Below are 12,988 nucleotides of genomic sequence, written 5' to 3'. Positions count from 1 at the left end.
AGTCACCTGATCTGAACCCAATTGAGCATCAACAAACAAACAGCAACTGAAATGCCTGGCAGAGCAATAAAAAGGAAGAAACCCAGCATCTGGTGATGTCCATGAGTTCAAGATTACAGGCTGTCATTGCCAGCAAAGGGTTTTCAACCAAGTATTAGAAATTAACATTTTATTTTCAGCTTTTTAATTTGTCCAATTACTTTTGAGTCCCTGACATGAAGTGATTGTGTTAAAAAGGGCTTTAGTTCCTCAAATTTTTATGCAATCTTTTTGTTCAACCAACTGAATTAAAGGCTGAAAGTCTGCAGTTCAACTGCATCTGAGTTGTTTTATTAAAATTAATTGTGGTAATGTACAGAACCAAAATTGGAAAAAAGTTGTCTCTGTCCAAATATTTATGGACCTAACTGTATAGAACAAAAAATTAGTTTTAATGATCATCAGAAACCACAGCAAACTTTACTAAATCAGTTTTTCGAGCACATTTCATGTCTGTTTTCTAGTTTTTCCCTAACACGTACAGTTCCTGAGATATGAGTACTATTATAGTTTAACATTGTACGTCCATGTATTTTGTACTAAAATGTAAGCACCATTGAAGTGAATGTTAATGCATCTTTAGTGTGCAGTAAAATAAGGCACACTGTGGAAAAGATCTAGTGAACAGTATCATTGTCAGGTACCATTGTTTCTTCAAAAATGCTTACAGTATGATTTTCTTGTGTACTCTTTGTCTGGATTGTCACGGTACACCATCCAGAAGTAGTCAGCCATCATATTTTCTTTCCAGTAGCGGTGCTCCATTAAAAATGTCCTGGTGAAAACGTTCTCCTTCTTTGTCATTTATCAATACAACCAAGACTTTCCGGGAAGAAATCTAGATGTGAGTGCAAGAATTGTATTTTTAATGACATGCGACAACCCAGTTTTTGGTATGAATCAAGCAGATTCTGAACTCCTTCCTTGTATGCAGGAGACTTTTGGTTGCCCGAGAAATTTTCACACAACCACTTGAATGCATCCCAAGCTTCTAGCTCAGCTGCTTGATGAATCAGGGGCAATGACTCTTTGCTCAGTAACCCTGAGGTGGATCAAAAAGTACAAGGGATTTTGGTTGAGTATTACTTTAAATCAACAACCTATGACATCATTGGTTGTGCTATGGCCGGCGCATAAGACGGTGGTAAGGGGAAGACCCATACCGAAAGCCTCACAGATTAAAAAGAAATTTGGCAAAAGTAATGGAGTTAGAATCTAAATATGAAAAGCTGAGAACGCAGTACAAAGCTTCATTAAATAAGAGTAAAGGATGACAAATAGAGGACGTTTGTACACAATTGAATCTTTGCACAGCATCTATTGCTGAGAAAACGTTGAGATGGTCAAATAATACATTTTATAGATATAGTAATAAAATGCATACATTATTGGCAAATAGGCTGAGGTAATCGGAAAGATGCCCAAACACCTATAGACTTAGGGTAAATGGGATTGGTCCCACTACTAATCCAATACATATATTGCAGGAATTTCATGAACATCTACAAAAACTGTACCAAACTCCTCATTCTTTCAATAAGAGAGCTATGGAAACATTCTTTCAATTTATAAATCTTCCAAAAATTACCGCTAATAGAATAGAAATCATGGAAGCCCCTATTACTTTGTCGGAAGTGATTAAAGCTATTGGGGATCTTAAACCCAAAGAGACCAGAACCTGATGGGTTTATGGCAGTGTATTATAAAAAAATACCAGCAAATACTGGGACCTTACCTGGTGGAGAGATTTATTGGGATTCTGAAAGGGGAAGCCCTTGATTCGAGCATGTTGGAAGCAGCCATTTGTATGTTACCAAAACCCTCTACTGATGCGATGGACTGGTCTAATTATAGGCCTATTTCTCTTCTTAATCTGGATGCAAAGATTTTGGCGACAATCCTGGCATCCCGATTGGAAGATAGTTTGGGTGACTTAGTGTCGGCTGACCAAACGGGTTTATTACCCAGACGAGAAGCGGGAGATAGTACACGGAGGATATTGCATTTATTTCAACAAGCTAAACAAAATAAGACATCAGCTTTTTTACTGAGTTTGGATATAAGTAAAGCGTTTGACTCAGTGTTATGACCATATCTTATATCATTATTTAACAAATGGGGCTTTGGCGAGATCTTTTGTAAATGGGTTTCCTCACTGTATGACTCCCCTAAAGCATTTATAGAATATATGGGCTACCGTTCAGAACGTTTTCTATAGGCAGTAGTACCAGGCAGGGTTGCCCACTGTCGCCATTGCTTTTTGGATTGGCAGTAGAACCCCTGGCTATAGCTATTCGAAATAATGTTGACATTTGGGGTATAGAGATAAACGGGGAACAACGCAAACTCTGCCTTTTTGTGGATGACATTCTCCTATGTCTGATGCATCCCATGGTAACTTTGTCCAATTTGATGAAGGTAATGAAAGGTTTTCAGGCCTTCTCGGGGCTGCAGTTAAATAAATCAAAATGTAAGGCTCTTAATATTAATTTATCAACAAAAGTGGTAAAATTGTTTAAAGAATCCTTTCCCTTTCAATGGGAGTTAAAAAGACTTTAGCTATTTGGGTATATATATTCCCTCATCATATGATCTTTTGTATAGTATTAATATCCCTGACTTGGTGAAACACCTGATCGGTTTAATAGAAACATGGAAACATTATCAAATCTCATGGTTGGGCCACATAGGTTCTATAAAGATGTCCTGGTTACCAAAGTTTCTACATCTTATGAGAGTCCTTCCATTAGCTATGCCTAATCATGTATTAAAATGCTACAAAGTAAATTGTTTAAATATATTTGGGGGCAAAGTGCCCACTAGTTCCTAGACATACTTTATATCGATCCAGGAACCTGGGCGGCTTATTGGTTCCGCATTTGAGTTTTTATTATAATGCTGTCGGAGTTACTCCCCTGTTACAATATCATGCCGAAAACAACATTCCTAAATGGGTTTTCATTGAGAAAGCATTGGTGGCGCAAATTTCAGTAGATACATTACTCTGGATTCCAGAGGTACAACTGCGCCACATCACCAATCCAATACTGAGACATACATTACAAATATGGGACTCTAATAAAATAACGGGGCACCTTATGTCTGGTCATAGTCCTGTAAGTTCTATAATTGAGAACCTGTTGTTTCCTCCTGGTCTGGAGGAACCGAGGCGTTTTTCTTGGTGGGTAGAAAAGGATCTTTATAGAATTTGTCATTTTACTAACATGGCAGGGATTCTTTCTTTTTAGCGAGATCAGAGAAAAATATGAAGGCCCCACCTGAGGAACTCTTTAGGTATCTCCAGATCAGGCATTTTATACAAACTAGGCTGAGATTAACTGATGGAATTAATAATATGATGTAGTTTTAGAGACTGTGTGTACAGAATGTAAGGATAAAAGGTTTTATCAGCTCTGTATAATATTTTAGTTCAAACAAGTATGGCCGTACCATCCTATATATTTAAATTGGAGGCAGATATGGGTATGTCACTGCAACAGGAAGACTGGAATCAGATATGGTCTGCAGTGGCCCATAGTAGCATTAATGCTTCAGCGGTAGAAACCAATTATAAATCAATGTTAAGATAGTATATGGTTTCATCTAGGCTTAATAAATTCCAGCTGACCTGTGGGGGTAAATGTTTTAGGGGATGTAATAAATCAGAAACTCTCTATCATATATGGTGGGAGTGTCCTAAAATAAGAAAATTGTGAACGAGGGTATATCAAATAGCCTATACTTTGATGGGACTTGCATTTCTTAAAAATCTGGCAGAGGCACTTTTGTGTTTGAAACCATTGTTTCGTACTAATGCTCAATTTAAATTGATAAAGTATCTGTTCACTTCAGCCAAAATGGTTTTGGCCAAAGCTTGGTGGTCTAAAACCCCCAATGTGCAACAAGTTAAAAATAAAATGTTCTGGTTTTTGGTGAACGAGAAGATGCGAGCGATATTGACTGCCTCGGCTTCTAAATTTCAAAAAATATGGTCACCATGGATTGACCATTATATAAATAACGGCTGGGATTGGTCAATGTTGACCATTTAGTCACATTATTAATTATGTGGGCTGTAATATATGTTCCTTTTTCATATGTGGGATTTTCAGCCGGCCTGCTCCCTGTCCCCCATTCTTCCTTGGTCTTTGTGTCTTAGTGGTTGTCGATGTTATATGTAATGTGCTAAGAGTATTTGGCTATAAATGTCATGCTTAACTGAGTGGTAAAGATAAAGTAGGAAAAGTATAATAGAATTAGATAAAGTAAAATGGAAATGATAGGAAAATATGCAGTGTTACCAGTAGAAGATAAAGTAGAAAAGAAAGGTGAATTCCTATTTTATTCTTAAGATTAAGGGAGTAATGAAGATTGAAACAATAGGGAATGAATAACTGTTAAAAGATGAAGTATGGAAGGCTATTTCTTCTCACCCTATATATCACTGAGAGATATTATATAAATTACACAAAATTAAATATGATATGGATAAGGATTCACATGTCACAGGGTTTTTGTTTTTTGGATTCACTAAACAGAAGTAGGGTTTGTATAATTATGTCGTAATGGAGGGAAAGGTATTAATACTTTTCCTCCTCTTATTAATAAATTAACTACACATTTGTTTTGAGTGTGATAATAGGTAAAGGGTTATAGCAGATAATTTTGTCACTGAAGAACATATGAGGAGGATGGGAAGGGGGAAGCAGTCTATAATACAAAAATGAACCAACTAGGAGTATACTGTGTTTCAAGATAATAATCTTAAAAGATAGAGACTAGAACTGAGAAATACCAAAGGTTGGGATAGACATATAAAATTAAATTAGAAGAATGTGTTGTATAGAGATTATACTGTTTAACCACCTGGCCCTTAAACCCGACCTTGGTTTGGGGTAAAAAAAATTGCAGAAATCGTTAAACCCGAACTTTTTTCAGTGGTTAAATATCATCACTTACCTGGTCCCGCTGTGATCATCCCGTGTTCTGTTGTTCCAGCGTCGTTCTCCAGCGTCGATCTCCCTCTCCAGCGTTGATCTCCCTCTCCAGCGTCGGGTGCCTGTCTTCTCCGCCGGCTTCTTTTTCTCCGTTCGCGTAGCGTGTACGTGTCCCTCAGCGATCCCTGATGACGTCGTCGGTGCGTGTGCCCATCAGCGGGAAATTCAAATTCAAACTCATTCAAACACATTTTGTATTGGATTGAATACAAACTCCTGTATCCAATCCAATACAAAATAAATACAAAGTATGTAAATGGTAAATTCAAACTCTCATTTTGTATTGGATTGAATACAAACTCCTGTATCCAATCCAATATAAAATAATATAAAATAAATACAAAGTATGTAACTGGTAAATTCAAACTCTCATTTTGTATTTGATTGAATACAAACTCCTGTATCCAATCCAATATAAAATAATATAAAATAAATACAAAGTAAAATGAAAACTAATAAAATATAGTAATTAATAAAGTAAAATAACTAATACAAATATTTATGCAGGAAAAACATTTAAAGGTGGTAATAAAGACATTTTATTGAAATGAAACAATATGGCCACAAACACAATAACATAACATTAACATTGACTTCTCAATTGCAAAATGGATATTGAAGCATTCAACATTTAACAAACAAAACCAGCTGTTGTGCTAAGTGGTAAGCAAAGTATCAAATGTAGCAACAAAGATTAGGCTAACAAACAAAACAACAGCCCCTTCTTGGAAGAAAAAAAAATAAAGACAAAGGAAAAAAGCAAAATAGACAACACCCTTATATATGCTCATCATTATGCGCACAGGTGCTAAATATTAACATGCAATTGGCGTGCGCAGTCTGTAAAATTTGGCTGTTTGTTGTTTTTTTTCAGTTTGACATTCCATATTCATTTATTAATCCGATCCTTTGGATTTGTACACCAGTAAACAGCTATTCAAGAAAAACAAAAAAAAAAGTAGAGGAGGATTTATTTGTAAAGGATTTTTTTAATGTGTGTGTGTTTAATGTAACTTTTCAACTTTTATTTTGTACAGATTATCCCACACTGACAGGATGATTCCCACAGCTGTATTCATTCATAAGCAAAGCCATGAAACTACTTACAGTGTGGGATCCCCAGGCACTGGGGGTTACATGAGGACAAGTCACCCCCTTCAGCTCTAGTGTTCCGTGATTGGCTGAGCAAAGTGGATACCTGATAATGCTTGAGCCGTCATTAGGGTTTCCCCTGTTCATCCATTCATCACTAGAGCGGAATGGGGAGACTTGTCCTCATGTAATCCCGAGCGGCTGGGGATCCCACACTGTCAATAGTCTCACAGCTGAACTCATAAATGAATGCAACTTTATGAATCACACTGTCATTGTGGGATAACCTGTCAAAAAGTAAAAGTAGACAAGTTACACTAAACACACACATAAAATTAAATATTTTAAAATTAAAGCCTTGTCTTATTTTTTTACACATATTTTAACCCTTTCAGGAAATGAGTAAGGGGTTTAATGTACTCCTGTATTTATTCTCCAGGGTGGGGTGGTGGAGATCCTGGGAGTCTTCTTTTTAAAGGGGGCTTCCAGATTCCAAGGTCCTGTTAAAAACACTTTTAAAATACCCCATTGTTTTTAATGAAAGCTTTCTTAAAAAGCTTACAATCGCTTGTAAAAGTGGATAAAAACACATATAAATGTGGGAGAAACCTTTGCATGCATTTTTCAAACACACACACACACACACACTGTAAAGTTCGTGTGTGTGTGTGTGTTTGAAAAATGCAAAAAGTGTTTGAAAGTTCGGGTACCCAAAATCGTAAAGTTACCGAACTTTACAATTTTGGGTACCCGAACTTTGCTGGAAAAGTTTGGGTTCGAGTTTGGTGTTCGGGCACTAAAAGTGATAAATGGGCACTTGTCCCCACTCATCACCTGTAGTGCCCTGTATTCTTACATAGAGAATCTCCATCAAAGAATACATAGTGGAAGCACAGCACGGCAACAGCGATTGCTGTTGCAGAGCTGTACTGAGTATTCTTAGATAGAGCTTTTCTAACTAAGAATACAGGGCACTAAAGGTGATGAATGGGGACAAGCCCCGATTCATCACTTGTAGTGCCTGGGCATTGTAGTAGAACTGCAGAGGTAATCTGCAGTTCAGTTTCCCACTGTGACGCCATGTGGGAAACTGAACTGCAGATTACCTCTGGAGTTCCACTACGATCTCTGGGCACTACAGGAGATGAATGGGGACAAGTCATCACCTGTAGTGCCCTGTATTCTTAGATAGAGAAACTCTACCCAGGAATACATAGTAGAAGTACAGCACGACAACTGTGATTGCAGTTGCAGCACTGTACTATGTATTCTTAGAGTTTATCTAAGAAAACAGGGCAATACAGGCGATGAATGGGGACAAGTCCCCATTCATCACCTGTAGTGCCTGGACATTTTACTGGAACTGCAGAGGCCTGCAGTTCAGTTTCCCACTGTGATGTCACGTGCCTGGACATTTTACAGGCATTTTAGTGCCCCAAAGGTGGGGTTCCCATAGACCTCAATGGGGTTCGGGTTCGGGATCAAGTTCGCTCATCCCTAATTATAGTATAAAAATACATGTATATTTAGAAATATATATCTCTTTTCATATTTTTAGACTATATTATTATGTATTTATATATTTATCATAGATATCTATACATGTATTTATAATAATTATATATATACATTATATATATATATATATATTTAAATAATTATAGTAATTAAAAAATTAAAATCATTTATATCTGTCTATATCTATCTATCTAACCACTTGTCTGGTTCATCCAACTCAGATCACACACTGAAGTTTAAGTGTTAAGCTGACTTGTAGTCAGGTTTATTTGAAGGTTGCAGATAAAATAACAAAATAGCAAAAGAAAACCTTGCCTGTCCGGCACTTACTATACATCCGACGTTCCTGTCTATCAGCTGGAGGGCTTCTCCCTGTCAGCTTCAAACAAAGCTTTCAGCAACCTTTTACTCAGGTTTCCGTTCATTCACATAGACCAACTTTCTGTGTCCCCAGGCAGAGAGCTCCCCACAGACCGACTGTCTGCGCCTCCAAACAGAGCTCTCCCACAGCCTCTCCAAACAGAGCGGCACTGACACAAACCGCTGTTGGGCCAAGCTGAGCCCGCACAGACCCCTGTCTGTGTCTTTCCAAGTTAAGCTGAGCCTGCACAGACCCCTGTCTGTGTCTCTCCAAATTAGGCTCCTGACTGAGCTCCTGGCTCTGTGTAATATCCCCACCCTCAGTGTTTCTTCATTAATTATCTCACAAGTGAGAGTCTTCTACCTGCTACTTCACACAGGAGAGGAATCTATATAATCTATATATATATATATATATATAAATATATTTGTCAAAATATAAATGTATATTTACATATATATCTATAGAAGCAAACAAGAACTTGTGTGTGTGCTTGTGACTTTTGTGGGAAAAATCTAGTTCACTGGCAAAAGCGAGCTCTCGCCCACCAGAGCTTGCAGGAATTTATCACCAGGTGGACCCTCAGGTCCTGCATAGTATGCATTTAGATAGGCCCCTATTTAAAGAGCTGAAATTAGTTAACTCTTTATGAACTTTATGAACCTCTTTATGAAAATACTGGGTCGTTTAAAAATATGTTTATTTCTCAGCTAATATATATGTTTGAAACATTTGAACAGCCCAAAGCACTTTATTTAGGGCTAAGTGAAAGATGTGTGCCATTTGAAAGAATTAATTTTTAGGGAAACAGTGACTTTTAATGCAAGCTTGCTAGTGTCAAGCTCACAGAGATGCGCGGCTCGGAGCAAGTGATCATTTCAGTTGATAACTGCCAGAAGAATACACCAGCCTGTTCTCGCCAGGCGAAATTTGGTTGATAAATAGGTTTTTTGCGTCTGATTCCCAATTCCCGCGTGTGAGAGCTTGCGATTTGGCCTGATGAATCAAGCTCAATGTATTCAGTCAGTGTGTGTGTCTCCTACAGATGGATCCAGTAATGGGAACCCATTAGAGAGAAATCCCCTTCCTCTGTATTCCCTTGATGCCACACAGGAACATCAGGTAGATGTTAAAAATGAGTAAACTAGGATGAGAGCAATATAGTTTTATTACCCAAGCCCAGTCTAATAAAATGTGCTTCATTTTTTATGGTTGAATTGGTTATGTAAAAAGAAAGCCTGACTAAATACAAAACGGAAAATACAGATGAATAAGAGCCATATGTGATAAACAATGATTCATGTAAAGAGGAGAAAATCCCTCCAGAGCACAGGTGAGAAATGAATACTGAATCCAGAAAAAAGTCCCAGATTAGAAAATATGTAAAGTACAGCAGTATTTTAAATACAGATAACTACAAAAAGATTATAAAAATATTTTCCTCGGGGAACGCAAGGAGCCTCTGGATGGATCATATCATTGTCAATATTTTGATACCAGGAAAATAAACAAATATTGAATTTTAGTTTTTTTACAGTTTTTAGGTTAAAATCACAGGCTCCTGAGTATCTCCAATTAGATGTGAGGGGCCCATGTTTGCCTCCACAGGCGAGTTCTGTAGCTTTAGGTGCCCCCAATTTAAAATTCACGAAAGCTTTTTTTTTTGCTTCAAACATTTTTGGGGGGATTAAAGAGTAAAAACCAATAGAAGGGCTTACAGAGAAGGTTTTCATTATGAGATACCAGATAAATGGGAAATTTATATAACAAATAGAAAACAATGTAAAGTGTCCCATACAGCAGTAACAATTCCCAATCACAGATAAAAAAAGATAAAATCTACAGTTGTAGTAAATCTAACTTATAACACTGCACAACAATGATTTTGCAACTGGGAATAACACATGCGATTTACATAATATCAAGTGTGCTGATTCCAAATTTAAACTCAGAATTTGAGTTCAGATTTGGAATCACATACACATGTGTGAGTTCAGATCACATACAAATTTTAAGTTATAGGCATGCTATAGCTGTTCAAATGATCGGTAATTGGGTAATGTATTTTTACATGGGAACATTATAATAGTTGCAGCTACCACTATGCCTGCTGCCGTCTGCTGCCCAAAAAAGTTGGGCACCTTGACTTCCATGTGTGAGTAGTTGATAGGAGAGGCTCCTGCTCACTGGGAGGCATTTCTTTCTTTATGTTGCACGATACACCGAGTACTATTTTCTGCAATCACCGGGCGGCTTCCCGAGTCCTGCGGCATGGATAACATTGTTGCTAAAACGGCTATGTGCAACTCTCCAGCCACTGGAAAACAAAAGGAGAAGAACCGCAGGCAGCGCTCCAAGATGATGGGGACCCTGCAGTCAAAGCTACCACGTGTCCCTGAGGAGAATGGAGGTGAGCCTTTCAATTTAATGCCCGACTACACTATAATAGGAGAAGCAGTTGTGGTTCTGCTTAAGCCAGCCATAAAAGATATTATTGATGCTGCAGTGGGCAAGGGGATAAAATCATTAAGGCAGGACTCGAAAAGCCATGCTACTAGACTATCAACTGCTGAGGCCAGACTTTCTACTAATGAGGATGACCTGCTTCAAGCCTGTACCCAAATAGCCTCAATGGAAAATCAAATGCGTGCTTTAACAGATTAAGTCGATGACTTGGAAAATAGGTCCCACCGTAACAACCTGAGGATTGTGGGAATACCTGACTCTATTAAATCTAACATGCTGCAGCAGTTCTGTGCCTCTACAATACCGGAACTGTTGGGCCTAGACCATGAATGCAGGGTTAAATGGGCTCATAGGTTGGGTCCCCTTACTAAAGATCTACGGTGCCTGCCCCCGGTGATAGCCAAATATTTGGACTATGCTGATAGATCCAAAGTGCTTGTGGCCTTTCGAACCCACCGTGATCTTGCAGTTGAAAGAGCTCGCCTTTTGATTTTTGCAAGCTTTTCCAACCTGTGTGTACCTCTTTATTCAAAAGGAGAATAGGATTCACGCTGGCATACCCCACTACTCTTCATTTGTATGACTACCAAGGGGACAATCATTCTTTCACCAGTGCCGAGGATGCTGGGGATTTTCTGCAAGGCAACCTTGCTAAACCGGATATAACTTGAGCAGGTAATGTCTCACCACCGACCAGCCCTCAACCTTCACGGACAAGGAATGACCCCTCTCTGGAAGGCCCCTCCACGTCTCAGCCCACAAAATCATACTGCGATGCTCTTATCCACAGGGCAAAAGTTGCTGATTTTCTTCATAACTTGCTGACTCGGATATCTGCATGAAGAAGGTATTCCTTCTTATTGTCTTTTTTTTTTCTTTTGTTTTTTCTTGATGGCCCTCCAGGTATGAGCCTGCCTCAAGTCGGAAATGTATCCACTAATGGATAACTCGCCCATGGCCATGTTTGGAATGTCACGACACCTGTTGTCTACTTCATTTTGTCCTGGTTTTTGTTGTTTGTTGTTCTTTATTTTTTCCCTTTTCTTTAAGGATTCTTTTTAATCCTATGTTTATATTGGAGCACAACCTACTTGTTTACTTTGAACTTTTGATCCTATGCGGATTTACACTTTTCTGTACATTCAAACACAGCACATCACTGTTACTGTTTTTTTTTTTCTAATCATCTCTGACAGTATTTTATGGACACAATGCCCCTGATTCATCAATAAAATCCGCGCTCGCTGGAAGCGCGAAAGTACGCGCGGCCAGCGATCGCGGTTTACCGCGGTCCGGACTCGAGTGTGCTCGTACACGCTTTTCCGGTTGTTGAATAGCGCGATCGCGCACGATTCCGGATCGCTAATACGAATGCGCGACCGATAATCCGATTTTGCTTGATGAATCAGGGGCTCTGTCTCAGAGCTCAACGTCTCCTCCTAATGCTGTTGCTGCTGCCGTCTGTCAGTACTTCATTCACTATAATTTTATTTCACACTTCTGGGTGTCATTGACGATGCACTACACCCAGCTCTAGATGCCAGTTACCAATGCCATCCACGCTCCTTCTAAGGGAGTCCATCACGCAAAAATCCTATTTGCCTGCTGTCACTTTGCCTGACATTTTCTGGAAAAAAGTCTTTTTTAACTTTTATATTTTTTTCTTGTTGCCACTGTTCTCTTACACTAACCTGGCAAATTTGGTGGTTCTAACACCTATTGGGACTTTGCTATCAATGTTTAAATTCAGCCTATTGACTTTATTGTAATTCGTGAAATCGATTTACCGAAATTTTGCGAACCCACTGAAAGTACATGAATGTCAGAGGCCTTCTCGCTCATCCCTATTGCCTAATGCATTCCTGTGTTCTATCTTCATCTGTTACAATGTATCATTCACAGTGTACTCTGCTTGTGCTATCCCCTCTCCTCATCTCAGTCTGGTAACTCCCTGTCTGACTGTTCCTTCACTCTCCTGCTTTTTCTGACTGTACTCCTGCACCTTTTTTCTGTTCTTCTTCTTGCTGGTGACATCTTACCCAACCCTGGACCCCCCTACACCAGCCTCTCTCTTCCCTACCCTTTCTACAAAATACTCTCTCTTCCTAACTTCATTTCCATTCACCCAACCCATAAATTCCCACCCCCTCTCTCTGGCAGTCAATAGAATGCCAGATCTGTCTGTAATAAACTAACCTCCATCCACAACCATTAACTTCCTGGCTCTAACTAGAACTTGGCTTTCCTCCTCTCTGCTGCTCTGCTGCTGCACTCTCCTATGGAGGCCTGCACTTCACACATACCCCTAGACCTAGTAACAAAGTAGGTGGTGCTGTGAGTCTCATTTTCTCCCCCAACTGTACATACAGAGTCCTTCCTATCTGGCCCTCTAATTTTCACCTCTTTTGACATCCATTCTGTCCTGCAAATTCTGAATCCTCACCCACCTTGACAACTCGCCATCACAACCTTATAATCTTAAACCTAATTCTTTCCCCCCTTTACCACAATAACC

This window comes from Pyxicephalus adspersus, chromosome 10 (assembly GCF_032062135.1).
Source record: "Pyxicephalus adspersus chromosome 10, UCB_Pads_2.0, whole genome shotgun sequence".
In the NCBI taxonomy this organism is placed as follows: domain Eukaryota; kingdom Metazoa; phylum Chordata; class Amphibia; order Anura; family Pyxicephalidae; genus Pyxicephalus; species Pyxicephalus adspersus.
Note: the sequence above shows the minus strand (reverse complement) of the source record.